The sequence below is a fragment of the Canis lupus genome, chromosome 10, assembly GCF_011100685.1.
Source record: "Canis lupus familiaris isolate Mischka breed German Shepherd chromosome 10, alternate assembly UU_Cfam_GSD_1.0, whole genome shotgun sequence".
Classification (NCBI taxonomy): domain Eukaryota; kingdom Metazoa; phylum Chordata; class Mammalia; order Carnivora; family Canidae; genus Canis; species Canis lupus.
In genome coordinates, this window is record NC_049231.1 from 9,088,409 (window position 1) to 9,097,447 (window position 9,039).

Here is a 9,039-nt window from a genome sequence, read left to right on the forward strand (position 1 = left end):
ATGTTAGCCTGTGTAAACAGCTTCTATGACTTGAGATGTGGTGAGTCTAGGAAATGAGGGTTAGCCTGAGTAGCATTTATCAAGCACTGTGTTGGCTCCTAGGACACTGAGGAAGGAGGAAAGGCAACTAGCCAACTCAACAGTTTGGTAACATCTGGTATTTGAACCACAAACCAATGGAACTAAAAATAAAAGGGTAAGGAGGTTACTGTGTACTTATGAGAGAGGAAGGAAGGCTTCTTGGAGAAGCTTGCTGGAGAGAGAGAGGGAGGAAGAGACATAGAAAAGGGGGCCCAGGATGGACATCCAGAGGTTTGGGGGCCAGGAGCTCTCGCAGAACTCCACACAACACAGGCCCTGGGGCTGGAAGGATGGGCAAGGGCAAAGGGAGCTGGGTCCAGAGGTTTCTGTGTTTTTTTTCCCTGTTTAGCCTTCGCAGCCACCCCAAAGGTCTGAACCCTTTTTTGAGGTGAGAAGACTTATTTACAGAGGGTAAGGAACATGCCTGAGGGCCTCCCATATCTGGGAGAGCCCAGATTTGAATGCACATCTCTCTGGTTTCAAGGCCCACACCCTTTCTCGTACTGCATGTTACAGAGAAGCCCCCACAGATCCAAGCTCTTATGAAAAGGCATAGATGTCATTTGTTGAATCCACAAGGTTTCAGTGAGGACACAAGGCTTGACATGTCTTCCTCCTTTTTTCACTATCCTGCTTCTCTGTTAACAGTTATCCACTTTGTCATTAGATGTGAGTTAAATATATCCACTGATCCAACCATTCATTCATTGAATAAACATTTATCAACATTTGTGTCAGGTACTGTTCTGGGGAGCTGGGGACGCAGTGAAGATCACACCCAACAAAGATCTCTGATCTCATGGAGCTTATGTTCAAGGGAATAAATGAATGAATGGATGAAAGGAAACACCATTCCTTTAATCTCAATTCTTTTTTTTTTCCGTATCATTATTTTCAATGTCCAATGGTTATAATATGAGAGCCAGGGTTTTCTCCTCAACTCAAGTTTATAAATTTTCAATTGGCTTGTGAGGCCAATAGGAATACTTCTTCTTGTCTAATTTGGTTTCTGGGAAGACTTCATTCAGGTCCTCAATGGTCATCTGATCAAATGGAATTATGTTCTTCATCTTCTCCAGCTCTTTTTCATATTCTTCAATCCTGGCCTTTGAGAGGGACGAAAACTCAGCACAGCTTTTCACATCTTCTTTTTCCTCAGCATCCACCTGGACAGTGTATTTGTCCTCTGGCACAGGAAACTTCAGGGCATTAAACTTCTTCTCAAAGTCATCTACCAAACCAGCCTTTGCCACATTGGCCTTGTAGTAAGCCCAGTCGATAGCAGGTGGTTTCTCAGGAAGAGTAGCCAACCTGGAGGTAAGCATCTCATTCCAGGATTTCAGGGAGTTGGCAATGGCCTTCTGGTTTCGGGGTATGATCTCCCCAAAAGCTACCCAGTCAATGGTTTTTAGAGCAAGTTTTTGCCCAGCCATCTTGAGATCCTTCACCGACCCCCTTTCATCTCAATTCTAATGCTCACTGGTGGCTCTCCAGGAGACCAGCCTCCCTGAGCCATCTCGCAGAGAGTGTTGTCTGGACTCAGACTCTGGCTTCTTCGCCAGATCTTTCTAGGGGTTCACAGAGACTTCTCCTTATCCTGTTGTACAGCTAATGTCTCTACAGTGGCTTGTTGCTTTGCTACTAGTGTGCACTAGGCAGGATGACATGGTTTGCAGCCACCGTAACAGACCTTCTTCTTCCATTGACCTATGATTTCTTCAGGATATTTATTTGGCTACTCATGGCATCTTCATCTGGCTTCTTCTAAGGACCCAAAGCACCTACACATGCCTCACCTCCCTATCACTCCAAAATGTAGTTATTGACTTCTCTCTTCTCCACAAAACTGAAAATTCCTTGAGAGCAGGGCCTATATCCTGCTCATTTTTGTATCTCTAACAACTAACATGGTATCTGGCACGTAATGGGGCCCAATAAATATTTGTAAAGTGAATGAACTAAATAGTCCTTTAAAACATCTTCAAAAAAAAAAAAAAAAACTTCAAATCATTGGTACCTAGTATATCAACACTGTCATCTACATTGTTCCCAAAGTGCCATGTTTCTAAGATCCATTCTACTGGCATTCATTTGCCTAGATGGTTCCATACTGCTATTTGTGGATAAAAAGTTATTAATGTCAAATATTAATATCTGAGGTATCTCTGAAAAGAGGAATTAGACATTGTGTACATTGCTTATAAATTTGCTTCATGGTGGAAAATATTCCCAAACCATTTCTAAGTAATCACAGACCAACATCTTGATAAAAGATAAACTGATACTTGTGATAGTTTGTTTCCATCTTTCTGTCAAATTATTTATAAATATTTGATGGTCTATTGAACATGACATGCAAGTATTTTCTTGGGAGACATTTTTGCTCCAAAGATCTACATTGCCTACCAAACTTTCACTTCAGTGCCTTCTTATTGATGTCATCTGCCTCATTGAAAGCTTTGTGGTTACCTCTACAAAGAGCAAGGGGATAGTTCCAAAGCTCTTTATTGGCTCCTTAATTTTAAAATTTCTTACAGAACAACATTAATTGCAATGGAGGGTAAGCAGGTAGAAAGCTTACTTGTGGAGATTCAGACTCGGTTAACATGGAAGTATCTAGTATGTGGTAGATGCCTTCATCACTTAGGCTTTGAATGCCTAGTGAGCTGGGAAAGTTGACTCTTATCTGGAGTCACACCAATATTGAAGTGGGGATGCAAACTGAAAACTCTTTATTCCTGATTTATTCAAATCAGGAAATACCTGCTCTGAAAAAGGGGAACTTAAAAAAAATAAAGGCATCCTCTATTTGAGAATTTTTTAAAAAGTAAATATATGTGTGTTTATTATTTCATTTGTATTATTTTAACACATTTTATTTATTTGACAGAGAGAGGGGGAGAACACAGCATGGGGAGCACCAGGCAGAGGGAGAGGGAGAAGCAGGCTCCCTGCAGAGCAAGGAGCCCAATGATGTGGGGCTCGATCCCAGGACCATGGGATCATGACTTGAGCCAAAGGCAGATGCTCAACCAACTGAACCACCCAGGTGCCCCTACCTTATTGGTATTAATTGTATGCACCCAGATGGGCAAATATTCAAATAATTGACAAGAATATGAGCAAAGGGGCGTTCTTGGTCCTCTTGGCAAGAGTGAAAATTGGTGCAGCTTTTCCAGAAGACAGTATGTATTAAACTTGGCAATATGTGTCAAAAATTCACGATACACTTTCCCAGCAATTTGTTTAGAATCTATCCCAGTGAAAGAAAATCACACAAGTATGTAAACATGAGGGCAAAGAAGTACTTGATGGTGTTTATGATATAAAACTTTGGGAGGTGCCTGGGTGGCTCAGTTGGTTAAGTGCTAGACTCTTGATTTTGGCTCAGGTCATGATCCTAGGGAATCTGCTTGAGATACTCTCTCCCTCTGGCTCTGCCCCTCCTGCTTGTATTCTTTCTCTCTCTCTCTCACATAAATAAATAAATCTTTAAAAACAACAACAACAAAAGCCTTTGGAAATAGCCTAAATATCCTTTAATAAAAAATGGGTTAAATAAATTCCAGCACATATATACCATTAAATCATATGGGACTGTCATTAAAAATCATTTAGGTCTTATTCATTGCTAGGGAAATTGGTCCGTGAAATACTATCAAATGAAAAAGCAGGCTATATAATAATATGTTCAATGTGGGCCCATTTATAATACTGGATATTTTAAAATACTGTATGTTTCATACAGAGATCTTTGCCAAGAGAGGCGTCTTTTTCCCGGCCATGGTATTCAGATGATCTTTACTTTAGACTTTTATGTATTTGAAATTTTATAATGAGTATGTATCATTTTTGTTACCAGAAAATAATAAAACTATTTTTATGTTGGAAAAATATCCTATGCATTTCGACATTGGCCTGGCTTTTTGCATACTTCCACCCCTGATAGCAACTGGCAACTACCAATAATCTTCTATTCCATTGCCCTTTATTATTTGTCTTCCAACCTTAGCGGTTGGAAGGTTGGAAGCTCCCATGTGGATCTGTCGGGTATCCCCTGAAAAACAAGTTTTGAGAGGACTTACAGCAAAGCAATCCAAGATGCAAAAACGAGACAAGCTGAAATACAGAAGAGTGGAGAACAGATCACAGTGCACAGTTGAGAATGCCTTACAATTAAATATTAGTTGGTTTTGGTAAAATCTTTAAAAATTACCCTTGAACTTTATACTTACAAATCAGTACTTCAAGGGGTAGCCTACAGTTAAATTAAAAAAAAAATCACACACACACACACACACAAAAATCACAAGATCTTTGGAGAGAGAGATTTTTAACCATAAAGTATCTATTCCTCAGACTTGTGTCCCTCTATCCCTTTTAGCCTACATAGAATTTTTAACTTGCTGAAGTTAGCAGACTCGGGGCTGTAGTTATCAGTTGAAAATACAACTTATCACAGTGCAGAGAACATGGGACCGAATACAGTGTTTTTCTCTAGCAGGTGGAGATGGAGCCTATGTAATTAGGCTAATGGGGCCCACAATACATTAATTATAAAGGGAAATAGCAAAAGTGTACTCCAGGGTGAAATACCAGTTCTAACGAGTTCTATCGGGAGGGACTGTTTGTGGGCATAAGTTACGGAGGGCGTAAATATGATAAAAACACTTCCCAGGCAAATCCAGCTAAAAGATAAATTAGTGCTGGCTTTTAAAAAAATTTTTTTAAACATTTTATTTATTTATTCATGAAAGACACAGAGGCAGAGACACAGGCAGAGAGAGAAGCAGGCTCCCTGCAGGAAGCCCGATGTGAGACTCGATCCCGGGACCCCAGGATCACACCCTGGGCTGAAGGCAGATGCTCAACCGCTGAGCCACCCAGGGGTCCCAGTGCTGGCTTCTTAAGAGCATAACACTGCTACACATTTTGTTCTCTTGATACCAAATTAATGAGTTGCTGCTGTTTTTGTGTTTCTTGGAAGAGAAATGGCAGGTAATACCACTGCCCCATCACTGCGAAGATTTCAGCAACAGAGGTTAAGGGGAGGTTCTGGGGGAACTCAGCCAGCTAAGCATCTGACTCTTGATTTCGGCTCAGGTCATGATCTCAGGGTCCTGGGATCCAGCCTCGAGTTGGGCTCAGCGCTCACCAGGGAGTCCGCTTGAGGATCTCTCTCCCTTTGCCTCTGCCCTTCCTTCTTTACACACACACAAACACACAAACACATGCTCTCTCTCTCTCTTTCTGAAAATAAATAAATAAATAAATAAATAAATAAATAAATAAATAAATAAATAAATAAAAATTTAAAAGGTATTTCTCTAATAAAAATGTATTGCCATGGTGTAGAAGACATAGTCTGACATGTCCTCATATCCCAGCATCATTGGTCCTTGTTTCAGTGGCCATCTGAGTGAACCAAGTAGCATCCCTGCATCACAGTCAAATGATCTCATCAATCACAGTGAAACTACAGCCCACTTTTCTTCAGCCACTGTTTCCAAGGCACACTCTGGACCCCATTCCTACCCGAAACTGCTACACATCAGAAATCGTTGTAGGCCGTCCTGCACTTGCCAAAGACATCCGATTATCTGATCTCTCCAGTTTTTCCTGGCTTGTCCATGGCCATGCTTCTCCTCCTCATCCACTCCACGTTTTTCTTGTCGTAGGTTGAGTCGTGGGTTCGCCTGTATCAGTGTTGGTCCTCATGGAGAAATAGAACCCCTATACCAGTTCTTTTAAACAGATGGAATTTCATGTTGGGAATTGCTTATCAAAAGGTTGTGAAGGCTACAAGTGGAAAAAAAAAAAGAAGAAGAAAAAAGGAAAATGTGAAGTTATCCAGAGATGAGCAATGACAAGAAGCCATTGTCACTGTTATGGATAAAGGAGAAAAAAAGAGAAAAGGTGCGAGTAAATGCCTATGAGCAGTGTCCTGCTGAGGCTGCGGAGGGCTCGCTGCTGGTGCTTCTGGAAATGGTGCTGCCCCGGAGGAAAGCGGGAACAGGGGCCAGACCACCACCTGTGCAGCTCCTACCGTACTGCCAGGGCCCCAAAAGTCTTCACCCCTTCTATGTTCCGAAGTGAGGACTTAGCTGTCAGGGCATCCAGGAGACACAGTTTTCTCCAAACGGCACAGGAAAGCACTGAAGGGCAAGGATGGACAAATCCCGCCCTCTGGCCATTCAGCGGTTGTCCTCACCTTTGCACCTCATGCGTAAACTTCCAGTGACAGTAACAACATCGCACCATATTCCTTAAATAATTGAAGATGCTGTCGCTGTTTCAGAAGGGGAGGCACAGGGTCTCATCAGTCACGATCTCTGTGTCCAGGTGATTTTAATCTATCTAAGATTTTTCTAAGAATAAAGGTAATTATCACCAATATTCCTTCCATACCACGGGAGAAGAGAGAGGGGAAAATAAGTAATTGGTGAACATACATAAGTACATACAAAACGGGAAATCTGCGCGGCGGCGCTAGTCTTAGTTTCTGTAATTTGTTGCCTGCTGCAAGTCACTCTCCTTCCACGTGCCCTGGGCCCGGGCTGGCACATTGGGGTGCAGGCTCCCCGCCAGGCCTCCGTCCCTATAGGGTGCGAGCCGGCAGCGGTCTGCATCAGTGCTCACTGCACACTAGCTTGTTTTTTTCTTTTCTTTCTTTTTTTTTTTTTAAGATTTTATTTATTTGTTTATGAGAGACACAGAGAGGGAGGCAGAGACACAGGCAGAGGGAGAAGCAGGCTCCATGCAGGACTCGATCCCAGGACCCCAGGATCATACCCTGAGCCCCCCAGGCGCCCCCACACTAGCTTTCATCACTGGCTGTGGAACTGTTAGGGGGCACAGCTCCCCGGATTCCAGTCTCAAACCTTCCCGTCCTCCTTGTGCTCCCCAGTCTGATTCTCTCCTTTTGTAGCTGCCATCGATACCCAGAACCACCACACACCACCGCAAGCTACATCTTTCTTCTTGGCCCAGTGGCACCACGAGCCCAAACTGACAGTCTCGACGCCCTGGTTTGTAAGACCCCTGTGTCCACGTGGGATCACGTCTCACTTGAGACCTATGAGTTTTAAATGAGCAGAGCTCGTGGGGCAGAGTGGACTGGCTCAGCTGGTGTGGCCTACGACTCTCGATCTCGGGGTTGTGAGTTTGAGTCCCACACTAGGCACAGAGCGAGTACAGACAGACAGACAGACATAAGCAGAGCTCAGAACTGATGAGATGAGAAGCTGAAAAAAATATATGAGTGGGTATTTTAATTTTTCTCAGCATCCTTGCCATTGGATAATGGGAAAGATTTTAAATCACCAATAGCTCTCTTAAAATTTATCATACTGAATCAAATGTAATACTTTAAATATTGTATGTAAAAAGAAGATTAATTTATTCTGTTATTTCATTTGGATATATTATATTTCTGTTAATTTAGTCTAAGTTTGTCCCAAGTGTGGGTATGTGTGTGCGTCAAAGGCAAGGCTTCCTACGAGCTCTTACAGAGCTAAAGGATCTACCCAAGGCCTTGAGATCTTTTTCACATAAACTTCTGATAAGCATCTATCTCCTTCACCTTTTCCTTGTGTGACTGATTATCACAAAATAAAACCCAGAGCTTATAACATTGTCCTAACATTGTCCAGTTATTTATTTATTTATTTATTTTTGTCCAGCTATTTTCAAATGACTTAATACACACTGTGGTTCCGGGCCATCTTGTTTGTTTTGAATCACTGATCCTACATTTTGGGGTAGCCCCTGTCTAACTCCATTTCTTATCACTCTCCCCGTCATTCGTCAGCTGCAGCCACGCCAGGCCTCTTGGTGCCAACCTGGTTCCCACCTCAGGACTTTTGCACTTGCCCTTCCCCTGCCTGGAGCTCACTCCCCCCAGAATTTCTCTCTCTGCCGTTACTCCTGCTCGCCCTTTGCAATCTTTCAGTTTCCTTCAATTCATTTGTCAGCGAGTGACACTATATGTTACACTTACCTATTTGTTTATCATCAATCTTCTTCCCTAGAATATAAACTCCACGAAACCAAGGACTTTGACATGCTCATCGCTGGATCCTCAGCACTTAGATAATGACCTGAAACATAATAGATGTTCAATAAACATCTTTAGAATAGTTGAATTAGCTAGTCTTTCAAATTTTTGATTCAGTCACCCAAACTTTCGGCTTTTTTTTTCCAGGCTTGCATTATTGGCCAGTTTGATGAAGTTACTTTATCTATCCACAAAATTGTTGATAAAAAGTGCAAGATAATGTCGACTTTAGAACCATGAGGCACTTCACCACGTATCTTCTTTCAGGTTAATGTCTTTCCAGTAAATAAAAAGTCTTTAGGAATAAATCCAATCAACTGATTTTATCTCATTTTCAAACATATGTTTCTCTATCTTGAATACAAGATACAATCCAATTTAAGTAGCACAAAATGACTTTCATAAACTGGTTCCAAACTATCTATCTACCCTTAAATCCCATCACTACTTCCTTCCTGCTCTTTTTCCATTGACTTTGTATCTTTTGTTCTAGCCCCACTAAATTTGTTATGATTCCATCACTACTTCCTTCCTGCTCTTTTTCCATTGATTTTATACCTTTTGTTCTAGTCCCACTAAATTTGTTTTGATTCCTAATAAAGCATACCGTGTCTTTTCTCATTCCCATGCCTTAGCAAGAGCTGCTCCAACTGCCTGGAATGCCCTCCTCTCCCCACCCCCCCCCCCTTCAGCTATGTACAACCTTATATACCATTCATAATTTAGCATAAATATCACTTCCTCCATGAATCCTTCCCAAACTTCCTCTCCTCCGTTCTCTCTCACTAATTTCGCTTTTACATTTTGCTTATTGTTTGTAATCATGACCATATTATTTGTGTCTCTTTTCGGAGTTAACACTATGATCTCCTCCAGCGTATGGAATTGGATACTCATTGATG

The 9,039-nt window shown here is 41.8% G+C and overlaps 1 long non-coding RNA gene across 1 annotated transcript; it reads right to left on the bottom strand.

Moving 5' to 3' along the window:
* Nucleotides 1-5,341: 5,341 nt before the first annotated feature.
* On the bottom strand, nucleotides 5,342-8,810 carry LOC111097585. The gene is made up of 3 exons (XR_005365349.1): nucleotides 8,745-8,810; nucleotides 8,081-8,180; nucleotides 5,342-5,880 (listed from the first exon to the last, which is right to left on the bottom strand). It is a non-coding gene; the product is annotated as an uncharacterized LOC111097585 (long non-coding RNA).
* Between the last annotated feature and the right edge of the window lie 229 nt (nucleotides 8,811-9,039).